Genomic DNA, 15,639 nt, shown 5'->3' with positions numbered 1-15,639 from the left:
CACTATAGCTTACGAGTTCTGCATGGAGGTGTGAAAGAGATCTGGGGCCTCTGAGGCTTAATATTCATCTGAAGATATCCTGGTGTTAACTACACATGGAATGTTAAGGGGGTCAATTTTCCGGCCAAACGTCAAAAACTGAGGAAATGCTTTTGGCATGGAGATACACTATTGTAGCACTACCGGAAATACACTTTAAACACAGCAAGAATCTTATATTACGCCGTAAAGCGTATCCTCCAATCTATAGATCCTCTGCCCCAACAAACACTAATAGGGTTGCCCCTCCTCTTTCATTTGTCTCTAAAATGTTAACCAACGGGTGGCAAGTCTGATAAGGTGGGATGAATAATGGTTAAGGTGATGATAACGGGCAGGATGTGCATGATAGCATCAGTTTATGCCCCCAATTTTGCGCAGACTGCATTTATCCAGTCATTCCTCACTCTTTTGGGAGGTTTTGCAGAGGGTAAGATTGTACTAGCAGGAGATTTCAATTTCATCTGGGATCTGGAGTCAGACAGCACCCACCCACTGCGCTCCATCCAGGGAGCTTCACTAGGCCCCTGAACAAACTATCCAATCAGTGGGTTTAATAGATGCATGGGGAACCACACACCCTATCACTCAGGATTACACTTTCTTACCACACTACCATTGCTCTTATTCCAGATTTGATTATACATTTATAAGTCAGTCACTGGAACACTCCATTTTGGCGACTACTTTCCACCCTATTGCGCACTCAGACCATGCCCCTGTAGAGCTTATACTAGATTGGATGGCTCCTACACCTAAGCCCCGTCTGTGGTTTTTCCATGGATTTCTCACCAAAGATTGCCTTTTCCGGGACGAGCTGCGCAAGACTATCAGGGAATTCTCAACCCTCAAGATACTAACCTGTCCAATATGTGGGACACATTAAAAGCAGTTATTAGAGGGAAATGTATCTCGTTATCTACTTGAACTAAACAAAAAACCCGAGGTACATCTACATCTGAAGAAGATAAAGCAAATGCCTTCTGGTAAGTGGAGTGGGCTCAGACTTTTGTAGGTTGGAATGCAGCACTCGCCAGGGGTGTCCGCTCTCACCACTTTTATTTGTTCTTAGAATAGAATCCCTCACAATTACGCTAAGAGCATCGCGGTTGATCAGAGGCATCCCCTTTGGATGTATTGATCACAAAATGTTGCTATTTTCAGATGATGTGCTCCTCTTCTTACCACACTGTTGACATCTTTAGTGGCTTTACTGCAGGAATTGGCACACTATTAAACAGTGGAAGGTTATCTCATTAGTCTTCACAAAACTTATACTTCTCAATTTGACCCTGTCCACAACTGAGATGGAGGTGCTGGTAGATTCTACCTCCTTCCAGTGGGCTATGAAAGATGTCGCATATCTGGGATTAAAATCACTCACAAGGTTTCCGATTTGTACCATGCAGATACACTCCACTTCTTCAGCTACTTAAAGCTGACCTTAAACAATGGGCATTCATGTATTTGTCATAGTTAGATCGCTTTCACCCCCAAAAATGACTGTCTTACTGTGGCTTTTATGTCGGTTCTAGGAACTCCCCCATCGAGCTGAACTGGGATTTTTTTTTTCCGAGCTCCGCTCTGCAGTGACCCTATTCATTTAGCAAGACATCCGAGTCCGTCTCCCCTATAAGCTGCTGCTATTGCCCAAAGATGCGGGTGGGCTGACCTTGCCGGAATTTGCACTATACCACAAGGCAGCTCATCTAAGGGTGATATCCGAGTGGGCACTGAGAGAATCGGATAAACATTGGCTCCAAATGGTTAGGGCGGTGGTTGGTCACTACTTGTTGGATATTTTATGGAAGCAAAAACAACATATGATGGACGGAATGCAGAGCAAATGAAACATTCACCCCCTGTCACAGATCTGGGTTTAATCCATTAGTTTTTTTGCTTGTGATGCCATTCCAGTTTGGACCCAGCCATATGCAAATCAGTCTTGACCCTGTTCCCCATAGGAATAGTTTGACCCGAACTGCCAGGCCAGGTCCTCCCTGGACCAGAAAAAAGCATCCTGGGACTGGTTTCAGGGTATCACCTTTCATCAGCCAAGCTAGCGTGAATCTGGTGGCATAGCAAGCATGGGACCCAGGTCTAGGCATACCCTTCCCACTTTGGGCGACAAAAGCAAAAACAACAGATGATGGACAGAATGCAGAACAAATCAAACTTTCACCCCCAGTCACAGATCTGTGTTTAATCCATCAGTTTTTTTGCTTGCCATGCCATTCCAGTGTGGACCCAGCCATGTGCAAATCAGTCTTGACCCTGTTCCCCATGGCAACAGTCCAGCCCGAACTGCCAGGTCAGGATATTTTTTGGAAGCCGAAGGCAGACTGACTCCTTAACGCATACTTTAGCACACAGACAAAAACAACCCTAAATGTATGGGATGCTTTGAACCGAACGGCTGGGTGAGCTAATTCCCCCTCCCCTTAAACTTTAATCCTGCCTTCCCGCCCACACTCATGCCAGGCCCCTTTGACCTATGGAGGGAGAGGGGATGCCTCACCATTTCCGACCTGTTTCACAGATGGGAAATTCTCACCTTTCAAAAATTGATAACAAGACTTTGGATTACAAGCCTCGGAGAGGTACCAGTATACTTGATTGAAACACTGGGTCATCCACCCAGAGGTGAGACTGGTAGCTACTACAGCATTCTTCCAAGTTTAGAAATTTGTAAGACAGGCAAGTGGGGGCTAAAGGCAATAGCTCCTTCTTCTATTCTCTTTTAACTAATACCTTCCTTACGACCAGGCAGTGATCAAGAGAGTTGGAGAAACGGTACCAGATGAACAATTGCGGGAACTATGGAAAGACATACCCCAGATTTAACAACTCTCTGAGGGTGAGAGAGGCCAATTATAAAGTACTTTTTGAATGGTATCTCTACCCCACCAAACTCAAAACAAGTTATCTCAAAACATCTTACCTTTGTTAGAGAGGGTGTGGGTTACTTACACATATGGTGGGACTGTCTGTTCTTTTGGTCTTTTTGGACGGAGATATTAGCACAGATTAAACCTATATTTGGTTACCATCTTCTATCTAGGCCAGGCTTTACTTTCCTGGGATTAAGGGGTGACTCTTAACTCCAGGCCTCTTCTGATGGATCCATTATGTGGCTATGGCTGGAGGTGGCTAAGATGTCTTTGACGTTGTCTTTGAAGATGACCCCAGCACTTTCGATATCTCAGTGGCATGCGAGACTATGGCAAGCTCTGACAAAGGAGAGAATAGATGACATTCAATTAGATAAGTATAAAAACTTTGAATTCATTTGAGGGTCCCCTAGTCACTTTCTTTTCAGAAGGCCTTCAACTCACCTCTTGCCCCACTCGCACAAAAGCGCATCACCACTTGCCGATTTGGTCACCCAAAAGGGTTGATGGTGATCTTTAGACTGTGCATGACTCCCCCTCCTCCCTATCCGAAGGTTCTACAGACACTAGCTTGCTCCCTACCCGTCATGCTTTATAATACTTTAACATATTCACTCATGATTTGTTGTTCAGGGTTCCTGGGACGGAGGGGGGAAATACGTTGGGAGAGTAATTGTAGGAAAGAGCCCCTTTTGGCATGATTACCCCCTCCCCCAACCACCCCACAAACACTTTTTGCATGAATTCTGATGCTAACTTGGCTGAGTGTGTGCTGGGATCCTGCTAACCAGGCCCCAGCACCTTTGTTCTTTCCCTGAACTGTACCATTGCTTCCTCAATTGGTACACAGTTAGGTCCCTTGTAACAGGTACCAGGGGCACCAAGTGCACTGTGGTCAGAGAGGGTCCCTAAGGGCTACAATATGTATTTTGCCACCCTAAGGGACTAAGGGAGCCTTCACCAGACACATGTACGCTTCTATTGTAGATTGTGTGTGTTATTGGGGAGAAAAAGGTAGTCGACATGGCATCCCTCTCTGGGTGCCATGCCCACAAACCACTGCCTGTGGCATAGGTAAGTCACCCCTCTAGCAGGCCTTACAGCCCTAAGGCAGGGTGCACTATACCACAGGTGAGGTCATAGCTGCATAAGCAATATGCCCCTACAGTGTCTAAGTCCATTCTTAGACCCTGTACGTGGAGTACATGGGCTGGGAGTTTGTCATTGCAAACGCTACAGCTCCATGATGGCTTCAGTGAATGCCGGGATGTTTGGTATCAAACGTTTCAGCTCGATAAACCCACACTGATGCCAGTGTGGGATTTATTGTAAAATACACACAGAGGGCATCTTAAAGATGACTCCTGAAATTCACCCAACTCTCTAGTCTGTGGCTGACCGGTCTATGCCAGCCTGCCACTGCCAGACAAGTTTCTGACCCCATGGGGTGAGAGCCTTTGTGTACTCAGGAGTCCGGGACAAAGCCTGCTCTGGGTGGAGGTGCTTCACATCTCCCCTCTGCACAAACCACAACTCTTGGTGGTGAGCCTCAAAGGCTCCTGCCTTTTGTTTTGCTGCCTCGGGCACTCCAGCTCGTGGAGATGCCCACCCCCGGGACCCGGCCCCACTTTTGGCGGCAGGTCCGGCAGAAAATTTGTAAACACCAGGAGGAGTGTCCACCCAGCTGGGACTACCCCTAGGGTGCCCATAGCGGAGGTGAACCCCTCCTGGTAGAATCCTCCATCTTTCTTGGTGGGTGATAGCCAAAAGGGTTACGTATGTGCCCCACTCCGCCCCCCTCCGCAAAGGGAGTTGGCACAGGAAGGGTGTAACCACCCTCAGGGTCAGTAGCGATTGGCTACTGCCTCCTGACCCCTGTAACGCCCCTAAATCTAGCATTTTGGGGCACCTCTGAACTTTGCTCTTCAGATCCCTGGTGACCCGGAAAGAAGGAGGACTGAAGAGACGCTCCAGCAGAGAAGTCGCAAGACAAGAACTAACTTGGCCCGAGCCCTACCGGCCTACCTGCAGCTACTAGACTCCTGCTACAAAATGGAGACGCATCCTGCAGGACCAGCTACCTCCACAAATCCCCAGAGGACTACCTGCCCACCCAAGGACCAAGCTCTCCCGAGGATGGCAGCTCTGCCCACAAAGAAAACTCCAAGAGGACTCCGAACCCTCCCCGATCCGCAAGTCTGCTCCTAAAGGCCTGAGTCCAGGTGGCCCACCAGTCCAGGGAAGGTCCCCAGGCAAGTCCAACCTCGAGTCCACCCAGGTTGACCCCTCCTCACCAACATGAAGACGTCTGCAGCCCCACTGAGTGCGACTGACTCAATTGAATCTTTCCGGGCACCTCAAAGATACCTCTGCACCTGCAGCCCCTGGTCTTGGGGAACCAAACAGATGGTCCAGCAAAGTCCAGGGGCCTCTCTACTTACCTGTCCAGCCATTGGTCTTCTTCAGCTGACTCCCTGGACCAAGCCTGCAGCCCTTTTGTGACCCCCACCCCCCATCCCTGGGGTTCCTTCATTGACCAGCATTGTACGCCCAATGCTGTGTTTCCACCCTGCACCCAGCTGCCTCCCTGCCGCTAAGGGTGTGTTTGGTGCTGATCTGTGGCCCCTGCGGTGCTGATCTAAACCCCCCAGGTCTGTACTCTGAAGTCGCGGATACTTACCTGCAAGCTGTTTCTTTCTAAGTGCCACAAGTCTTCATAGGTTTCCATTGGACGCCAAATATCAAATTTGACCTCTGCACCGGGCTGGCCCTATGTTGCTGGTTGTGCACTTTGGGTGTCTTCCTAAACTTTGCCCTATGGACACCTTAACCCCCAAAGACTGGGATTGTAAGTTGAGTACTTACGTGCAAACTGTGTTGTTACTTTTCCTCCCCGAGGAATGCATTGTTTTCTATGAAATTGAAAAGTATTACTTAACCTGAAAACTGTTTTGTCTGTCAATTCCTTACAAAGTGCATTTGATTCTTGAAAGTGATACATTCCTGAAACTGTACTTACCTGCAACAAAGATCCTTTTGGTTCTAGAAATAGTGACAGCGTTTTTTTGATACATAAAACATTAGAATGGAGTTAGTCATTGAGTGTGTGCCTCATTTCTTGACTGTGTGTGTACAACAGATGCTTAGCACTACCCTCTGATACGCCTAACTGCTCAACCACACTACCACAAAAGAGAGCATTAGTATCATCTACGTTAGCCTCTGTAAATACTCTGGGGATCCACTGGTCTCTGTGCACACTATACCTTACTTTGGTGTAGTATATACAGAGCCAGCTTCCTACAAGAATATATTGGATGATAAAGCTAACCTGATTACAGTGGTGTACTTGCATTGTCTGATTGTAATGAATAGGTCTTTGTCTGTTTGCATCTGAGTGTAACACTAGCTTTTTGTCTGATATGCCCGATGTCTTATTTTCGATTTACTATCTCAGTATAGTAATGTGCCCTATCAAAACTCAGTTTGAGCAAAAAAAATAGATCAAAGCGCTTCACTTGATGATGCACACGTGATAAATATTCACTGAAATCTGGTTCCCACCCATTGTCATTTGTGACTGATATTGTTTTTTCACTAATACTGTATGGCTGTGCAAATTCAGTGGCCATTTCAATGGAAAATATGCTGCCTGTAAATGATGGTGCACTACCACCCAATACTTTACTTGCATTAAAAAACCTTTGTCCATTAAGCTAAGTGAGTTGCATAAGTTTGTCTTTCTAAAAAGTGAATTGTGGTTCGGGAAGCACTGCTCCAGCAGTCTAGCCTCATGTCAAGAACTAGATGGGTTGCATAGGATATGTTTGTATAAGGCTTGCAATAGTGGCGTAACAAAAGCTCCTGCGGTGCTGGGGGGAGGGCCTGAGCTCCACGGGGGGCCCTCAGGAAAAGTGGTAGTTGGTGGGTCAGGGAGAAGGGGGGGGGGGGTTCCCTCCATGTACTTCGCAGGGGTGCCCCCTCAAATTTTGTTACCCCTCTGGCTTGCAAGCCTGTATAATGTTTCAGATGTACAGGATACCAGTCTCTGCCCATATTGTTGCGTTGAGTCCTTACTGTTACCTTGAACATGCGATACAACACAATTTAGTTTTTCCCTGTAGGATACAATGCGATCGTAATACTGCGGATGGGATATCCATCCCGTTAGTATCACGTTAGTGATGGAGTATTCCCCTCTGTCAAGTTCTAAATCAGGCCCCAAGTTTCAGGTTGCTGGCATTGCTTTAATGATGTCGCCGTTTGAGTTCAACATCATCCTTATGTATCTATACCACCAAATATCTACAAGGTTTGCAGCATGTGCTGCAGTAGATCACATGCTGTACACTTTCCTTCCATCAAGTGTTGCCATAGGTTTTGCAAGTCTTCAAAAAAGAGGTTTCAAGATGAATTGTGATGTCTCCCCTGAAATGCACAATACACAAGAAATAAACTCAGTTTAGATTGTTTTTCCTTCGTCTGGGTTCAGACATATTTTTCAGTGCTCCAGGACCATTGCCTTACAATCAATAGTCAAATGTATTATTCTTTAGAACATGCATTTTTAAAATAAAATCACACTTGTTCTCACATCTCTCCCGTCTTCCCTCTGTACTTAAGGACAATACCTCAGCCCCAGAGAGACATTGAGTAGGGACCATTGCATTTTAGGCTGTGAAGAGGGGACTACGTCCCCATTCGTTGCTACTTCCGGCATCTCCACCAGTTCCTTTTGTAGGGACCAGCTCAACTGTCCTTTAAACATACCAAGGTACTTATTGGACGACCTCAACCTTATTATCACCTAATAGCCATTTATATGATTTAACTTTTTCCCCAAAATGAATTTTTGTTTTTTCCGAAATCTCCTCTAATTTGTTAATCTCACAATAATTATTAAATCTAATTAGCTTTCTCTGTAAGCCTACTTTGATTAAATCCAGAATTGCCAAATCGTCTGCATAGAGTAGACTCATCACAAGTCTATCCCCCTATTTTCAGAGAAGAGGACTGAGTCACTCCCAACATCCCCGGATTGTCAGCTAGGAACAAAGAGACAACATGGAGGCCAGGATACAACCCTGCCTTAATCCATTTCCTAAAGGTATTCTTCCTGAGAGGGCCCCTTCCAAGTTCCACTTGGACCCAATTTTCTGAATGCATTTCCAGCAGGATCGCTAGTAGACATTGGGGGATACTCTGCTGTTTTAATTTAGCTCAAAGAATACTCCAATCCACCAAATCAAAAGGCAAGCTAAAAACAACACAATAAACTATCAGTTGTTTCCTTCGCCTTCTGTCCCAAGGCCAACAAGCTGAAGCCGTGATCTATAGTTGAGTGCCCGGGCTTAAAGCCCCCATGCTCCATTGGAATGGTTGCGTCACCCTCTATCCAAACCTTCAGTGAACTGAGAACAACCTTAGAATACAGTTTTGCACCTACATCCAGTAGGCTTATCAAACGATAGTTGCCTGATAAATTCATCTCACCTTTTTTTGTGTAATGGTTTAATTATTGCGCCCTTGCAGCTGGATGGAAATGTACCAGTCTTAATTATAGCTGTAAAAACTTTAGAAAGCAAATGTTGCCCACCACATAGGGGTATACTTGATCACAATTGCCGGGATGTTATCTGGTCCTGCTGCTTTAGTTAAATTTAGGGTGGTTATCACCTTGGCTATGGATTGAACAGAAAAGGACTCCAAGGCTTCATCTCCCAATTTTGGCCAGCTTTCCCTCACTGTTATCTCCCTGCCCTTATAAATATCACTAAAAAGGTTTACCCTGTCGGTTTCTGGCATGATGCACTTTGCCAGGGAGGACACATTACCATTCCTGTAGGGTCCTAATCATAAGGTCCCAATTCTACTAGAAGAAAGCCTGCTTCTTTGTCTTAACCAGGGCCTCATACTCCCTTTTCTTACACTTATAGGCCTTTTTGCATTTAGGGGGTCCATAATGTGCCTCACCCTTCCCTCTTTCCTTAACTCCTTTCTAGAATATATACACTCCTTATCAAACTACTGCTGCTTAGATGGCTGGGAAGATAAATTATTTTTTACTACTTATTGCTTAGCTTTACTACTGCTACCAAGTGATTAACTACCTCAGCAATTGTTTTTTAATTCAATACCAGGTTTGGATGACCTACAGCCCTACCAAAGATAGTCCATCTCATTAATGATTTGATACTGCATCAGTTGGTCCATTTATACTTCATCTATCCACGTCAGGTGCTTTGGAAAATCAACTGCCAAAAGTATCACCTGCTCCCCGGATATTGATACTGCTGCTGTGGCTGGCCATTTTTAACCCCCACTGATCACTACCCCTTATTCTTAAAACCTTAAACTCTGTACAGAGATCAAAGAAACATGCCTGAATGAAAGAATACATAATCAGTTGGGTACTGTTGGTTCCCATACAGAAACGTTAAGTCCTCCTTAAAATTGCCATTTAGGCACATAAACCCTAACTCCTATAGAAAGTGTGTAATTTTCCCTTCAAACTTGGATTTAACACATTTTGGGAAAATTGTGTTGGGTATTCCATAGCTCTCTAACATATCTGAAGCCCTATTGTCAACTGATCCATGCGTTAAGACAAAGATTAAAGTCCCCTAAAAGGCGATTCGGGGGGCCCTGGGAGGTCTGTCAACCCTACCAGATCCCTCTGGAGAAACTCCCACACCTCTTCCTCTGACTCCTCTTGATTTAAGTAGACATTCGCAACTCTTTGAGTATGTTGCCATGGGCAACCTTTTTAAAGATCCAGTGAACAAGCTAGTAGTAAGTTGCTACTTGTCTCGATGATGCTTACCCCCTCATTGCATTTAGTTGAGACCAGTGTCATTAGTCCACCTCTCCACTGCCTGAGCTCTGTTAGTACCTCATTTTACAAACTCAATATAACCACTCTGGTGGAATGAATCACCTGCCAACCAGGTCTCCTGGAAACTAATTATTTCATTTCCTTCCCATGGTTGTGTGAGTTCTATTGGTCTTAAGTTCCCCAACCCATGTACGTTCCAGGAAGCAATCCCCAAGCTGTTGGGTGCGGCAACTACCTAGTCTACTTCTCCTCCCCAAGAAAGGTCACTATCCCTGTCAACGCTTAGACACACAAACTTATTGCGTAGAGGGACTGGATCTATAACTCTCTCTCGGCTGGAACGGAATAGTTACCTTTACATTTCCATGATTATAACCCACCACCTGGGAATGGGACGGACTTGCCTCTCTCCTTGTCACCAAATTGAGCTGTTCCTTATTTGAACCAGCTTGGTTTTCCAAAAAGGGGAAGTTCTGGGTGGGGAGGCTGTACCTCATTTGCCTGCACTATTCTTAATCCTAATTCATGAAGAGCGTCAGCCTAGATTTAACTAGGCCCCCTTTACTCCTCGAATAACACGGACCTGTGAATACACCTAGCTCCACTCTGGGAAGCTGATGTATTCCATGCTCCGAATCAATTACTGGAGCTGGAACCAGGTGGTCCGTAAAACTTCAGGGCTCTTACTCCTTGCAGCCCCACTCCACAGCTCACTCCGGGACGCCCAGCAGGGGTGCTTGCAGTGGAGCGATGACACACAGACGGTGGACAGGCACAAGCACGTACTTGCAGGCATCCACACAGAACGTCGGCGATTAGCGTCAGCAGGAGGGGGGAGAGGCCTCAGGTATAGCTTAAATTGATTGAGGTAATTGAGTACTCCACGTTGCGGTTATAATACTAGAGCACTTGTCACTGTTGTTGGATTACCACAAAATCCGAACGGGCCATGAGCAAAAGTCTGAGCAAACTCAGAAAGGTGGAACCAGTGGGGTGAAAAAGAGGGTCGGAGCACTTGGAGCAGATCAGCGACTCACTGCAGGCCTCAGCACCCCAGGCTGGTCTGCCCACTCAGCAACAGGCAACCCCCTGATCCCATTCACCGACATGCAACACCTTCAAGGCTTCGGTGCTCCGCGCTTCAGGGCATTAGGGGCTTTCCAGAGGCCTCCTAAAGGCAGCGACAACAAAGAGTCCCAGGCCTTACTTCGCCCTACCCAGCCGCCCGATCTCTGCCGCAGCTCGGCTAGGCTTCACTTGGTTCCACTGGCCGATTCGCAGGCTGGCTCCTGGCGTGCCTGTGATACATCACTTCACAGACCATTTGTGAATCAAGCCTAGTATTAGTTGTCCGCAGCAGATCCTTTAACTGATGTCATTTGTCAGTAATTTTAGCACTTCCGGGTCATATGGGCATCACATTACAGGAGCTGAGAAGGTCAACTTTGAGACACTAGAACAGTAACTTCTGCATCCAAGATCTTCAAGCGACTTCTGCTGATTGAACAGTTTTGTATAACTGTTGACCATGTCAGAGCCTATTACATCTAGAAATGTAGGTCCGGGTCTCATGAGTATTTCTTGTGTGGGGTTAGAGTATGTAAAACAAGCCATTTAAATTTTGCCCTTAACGCAGCAGTAAGTTCCTGTGATCGAACCAGCATCTGGTCTGTACCTTGGTCGCTCAGGTGATATGACAAGCCCACTTATTTGGCTTACAGTGCCTTTCTGTGCAAAAAGGTTACCCAGCCATGAAGGGGCTTGGTGGAGGGTGCATTTAGCATGCTACACCAAGGCTCTCCTAAGCTACTGCACTGTCTGACAAAGACATCAAGGGAAACTTGCTCCAACAGCAAACGAGTTGGGCACTCCGGTGGTCTGGAGCCTCGTGGGTATAATTGTCCTCGAACTACTCCAACTTCAGAGATCAGTTTTCTCCAAGGCCATTGACCAACCCCACACCCATGATCAGGATTTTGCATACACTGCACAGATCTTTTTCCTTGGGTTTGTCCTCCAATGGTGCCTTGGCTCCAGGACAAGGAACTAAACAGAGGTGGTACTTCTTTGAGCCTCACACCACCTCCAAAAAGTCTTTGACATTCAAAGCTAACATTTAACTCAACTCCACGTGGCTCCCTTGCTGTTGAAGCCCACAGGGACCAGGCAGATATACGGAAAAAGAGGATTTGTAGGTACTGTGTCTCTGGCCACATCCATGCACGGCCTCCGCCAATGGGTCAGTCACGTGACAAAAATATTCTGTCATACCTTTGAAGAGGCAATTTCGAAGTTACTCTGTGCTTTCCCCGTTTGATCTCCATCCTTAGCTCAGTTTAGCCAACACACTCTGACTAGGACCCCACCAAAAAGAAACAATCCCATATGAAGGGCCTATGAATAACGGAGAAGTCCCTTTATTTGATTATAAAGTGGACTCTCCAGACAATCTGTCTGTATTGTAATATACAATGAAACCTTTCCGATCCGTTAGCACGCCTGCATATTATGCGGTCATCTATCGAGTGGCACACTACCATAAGGTTAAATTCCTCATGGAGGGAGAGGATTTCTTTATCGAGATCCCCACAAAAACTGAGTGGTTTTTCTCATACTTGCCAATGCTTAAGAGCATAAGTGTTTGGCTGAAAGCTTCAAAGATCCACTGAAGACACGTAGTCATTCCCATCTAGATTCAAGAGAATATTTGACCTGAGTCCCTTGTTCCTTGTCGTATGCATGGCACAAAAAAGGGTGTTCACTCCAGGCAGAAGGGATACCCCTTTGCCTTATAAGGAGAGTAAGAAGGTCAATGGTTGCAGGTATGCGGATGGAATTGGGAGCTGCGACACAACTGTGCTTTGCTGACTTTGTTGGCCTGCTCTCTAGATCCGAGAATCACCTATGGGAGGAGATGAAGCAATACATCAAACACCTTCTAGATGCATATTAAAAAAAGAGGGAAAGAAAATGTCCAAAAGAGACAGTTATTTCAAACGTCAGAATCATTGGCAACATTAATGCTGTCAATATGGCCTCTCATGACACTAACTCTAGTGTCCTTCTCTGCAGACATGCTTGGTTAACAGTCTATAGCTTCTGTCTAGAAGTGAAACAGCACCTCTTCTTCCTACACTTTGATGATGAACACCACTTTGGCTGCAAGTTGATTCCATTCTGGAAAAGGCAAAAAAAAACATGGAAAGGTTAAGGCCATAGGGACGTTACCAAACCAGATCAAGAAGTCTGAGTTTTGCCTCAAGCAAATCGAGAAAGCAGTGAAAATGGCAGACACCACTCAGGCAGCTGAAACCGCTGCAGTCTGGTCTTTTAACCTATTTATTTTTGCCGGGCCAACCAAACTTTCTCAGTGACAGGTTGTGATGCTTTTTAATAAAAGGTTTGCTGTAGTAACAAAAAGATAATGGCTAGAATGCTTGAATGAATGTCATCTGCTGGCAGTGGCTCAGGCTGCATTTCAGTCCATCTTTTTTACCCACCATCTCACTCCAGGCAAGAGCCTGCCTTTTGCAACCAGTACCGACCCTGCACCTCGTGGGAAGAGACCGTTCCACCTCCAGAAGGGACCACAAGCAAGCCCAGGCTTGTTTTGCCTTACTTTGGGTTCATCAGTAGCATTTAGCTTGCGTCGTATGGCATAGTGAGCACGTGACCCACGTGTTAGCATACCCGACCTCACCTTTGGGAGCAAAGAATGACCGGGCAGTGCAGAAGCGAACCTTTTCCCAGTGGAGAGTCCTCAGCATTAATATGTGATGGGCATTGGCTGAGAAGCAACCTCAAAAAGCCCTACGGGTTGATTGCACCAGATACAAAGTTGCTACTACTGCATTGACACGCAGAGTGCCTATAATGGATATTTGTCAGGCAGCAATGTGAGCATCAGTTGCACACTTTCATGAAGCACTACTGCCTCAACAGGTCCAGAGGGGCATTTTGACTGGTTGGTCCGCCAGGTTTATCTAGCTTGAACCATTCCACGTACCCACCAATTCGGGAGGTGCTGCTTTGGTATCTTATTACCGAGGTGAGAAATCTGTGGGTCGAAGTTGTTGCCTTTGGTAACACTTTTTCTAGGGGATACTTTATCTAACAGAAGTTTCTTCGCTACCCTCCCACATCCCCATTCGGTGATATGGGCTCTACTATTTAAAAAGCTCCAAATCTAGGTATCTGCACACTCGTTAATTCATTCTACTGATTGGGTCTGCGTCCGAAGTTGTGGAAGAAATCATGAAAGAAACCACAGCGTGCATATGTGTCGCTTATATTCAGCTCAGGTAGTCACTCCTAAAGTGGAACGGGGTCAGTGTGTAGTCCCATGCTGCCACCCGCCGGCGTGCTGGAGCACTGCTTTGAATGTTTGTCAGATCTACTCTGGCACATAATAAACCCTCACCGGAGTACATACAAAGAGCATGATTAGCAGCTTGTATTCAATTTACTGATTCAGATTACTGTTTTTAGCGATTTCACTTGTAGACAAGATTTTTGGGCTGAAATATGTTGTTTCCCAAAATAGATGTACTCCTATCTGTTATTAAAAACATACTGCGACACACATGCTCTGGCCGCATGAATATTAATTACTCTAAATACACTAGAAATGTTGCTCGTTAACTTTAGGCTTTAGAAATCTTTGACTCAGTGAAATGAAAGCTTATGTTTGTACGTGAACTTCTGATTTAGTTGCAAAAGAGTCAACCTTGGATACTGTCTCTTCTTTTCTAACTTAAACTTCTGGAATTCGATCGATCTGAGTTGGTAGCCACTGTCTTCATTAACTGTGATATAAATACAAATTTTCTGGCTTAGACTTTCCCTTCTGTGGTACTGGCCCCTCTTCTCCTCCCATCATAGTTGAGGGCGAAGTTCCTTGTGGGCTCTGAAAACATGCTTTACTTCACAGAAAGGATGAGTCTGCTTTTACTGTAGAAATGCAGAAATATAAATGGTCACTCTAGTCTTCAAATCTTCACAGTACTTGCCTCTATTTTCTGTGCCATTGTCCTTTTGTCCGCTCAACCTACAGTGCTTGGAAACGTCCAGCTTATTTGGCTGTCAAGATCACATTGTCACTGTCCAGGGGGAGCCCGATTAGCATAGACAAATACGATTTTCCATCTTAAAATAGGGTGCTTCCAAAAGCCATCACTGTGCAGGTCTTGTCAGTATAAGAACCACCCTTTCTGAAAGGCTGTTCCTTTTATCCTTGTTTAAGGACCATGAATGTGTTTTAGTGACAATAATAACTTGTATTTCTCTGTATCAATGTTTATATTCTTGTGATATATCTTTCATCATGCTTTATAGTTCTCAGGTAGCCATCTTTGGCAAGGTCCATGCTAATCAAAGCACTTAAAATTAAATTAATTCCCAAGATGATCAACACAGCTCTACCTTTAATGGTTTTGAAATGGCCTCCTTATGAAAGACAAGCAGGTCTCCTTGAAGCCAGTAGCATAAATATTTGAATGGAGATTTTTTTAATTTTATTTTATCACTCTACTCTTGCTCCATTTTGAGGTTTATGAGATTTCCTGTCCCACACTCAAAACGTCTGCTTCAACGAAACATCAGAAAAATATTTTTTCTCACAGATCTATATTCGGAGCTTAACTACAAGCCATTGCCACTTCAAGGAGCCCATATTTGGAACTAGTATTTCAGCATAGGCCTTCATATACTTTTGTGCAATAACTGTGCAGTGTGAGGACCTCAATAACAGTAAAATCATTGTATGTCTGTTTACGTGACAGAGAGAGATGCACTCATAGATGCCTTTGTGTGACTCAGATAGATATATATGTACCAGTTCATGAGATTGCAGGCCCTTGTGTGGACGAAGGCAGA

At 45.3% G+C, this 15,639-nt stretch overlaps 1 protein-coding gene across 11 annotated transcripts in view; it reads left to right on the top strand.

Annotated features, from left to right (window-relative positions):
* The window catches only part of SBF1 (SET binding factor 1), a 1,129,538-nt gene that overhangs the window by 213,184 nt on the left and 900,715 nt on the right, over positions 1 to 15,639 (top strand). The gene's annotated exons all lie outside the window — the stretch shown is intronic.

Source organism: Pleurodeles waltl, chromosome 4_1 (genome assembly GCF_031143425.1).
Source record: "Pleurodeles waltl isolate 20211129_DDA chromosome 4_1, aPleWal1.hap1.20221129, whole genome shotgun sequence".
Classification (NCBI taxonomy): domain Eukaryota; kingdom Metazoa; phylum Chordata; class Amphibia; order Caudata; family Salamandridae; genus Pleurodeles; species Pleurodeles waltl.
The sequence above is the reverse complement of the archived record's forward strand: the minus strand, read 5'-3'. Positions and strand labels throughout refer to the sequence as shown.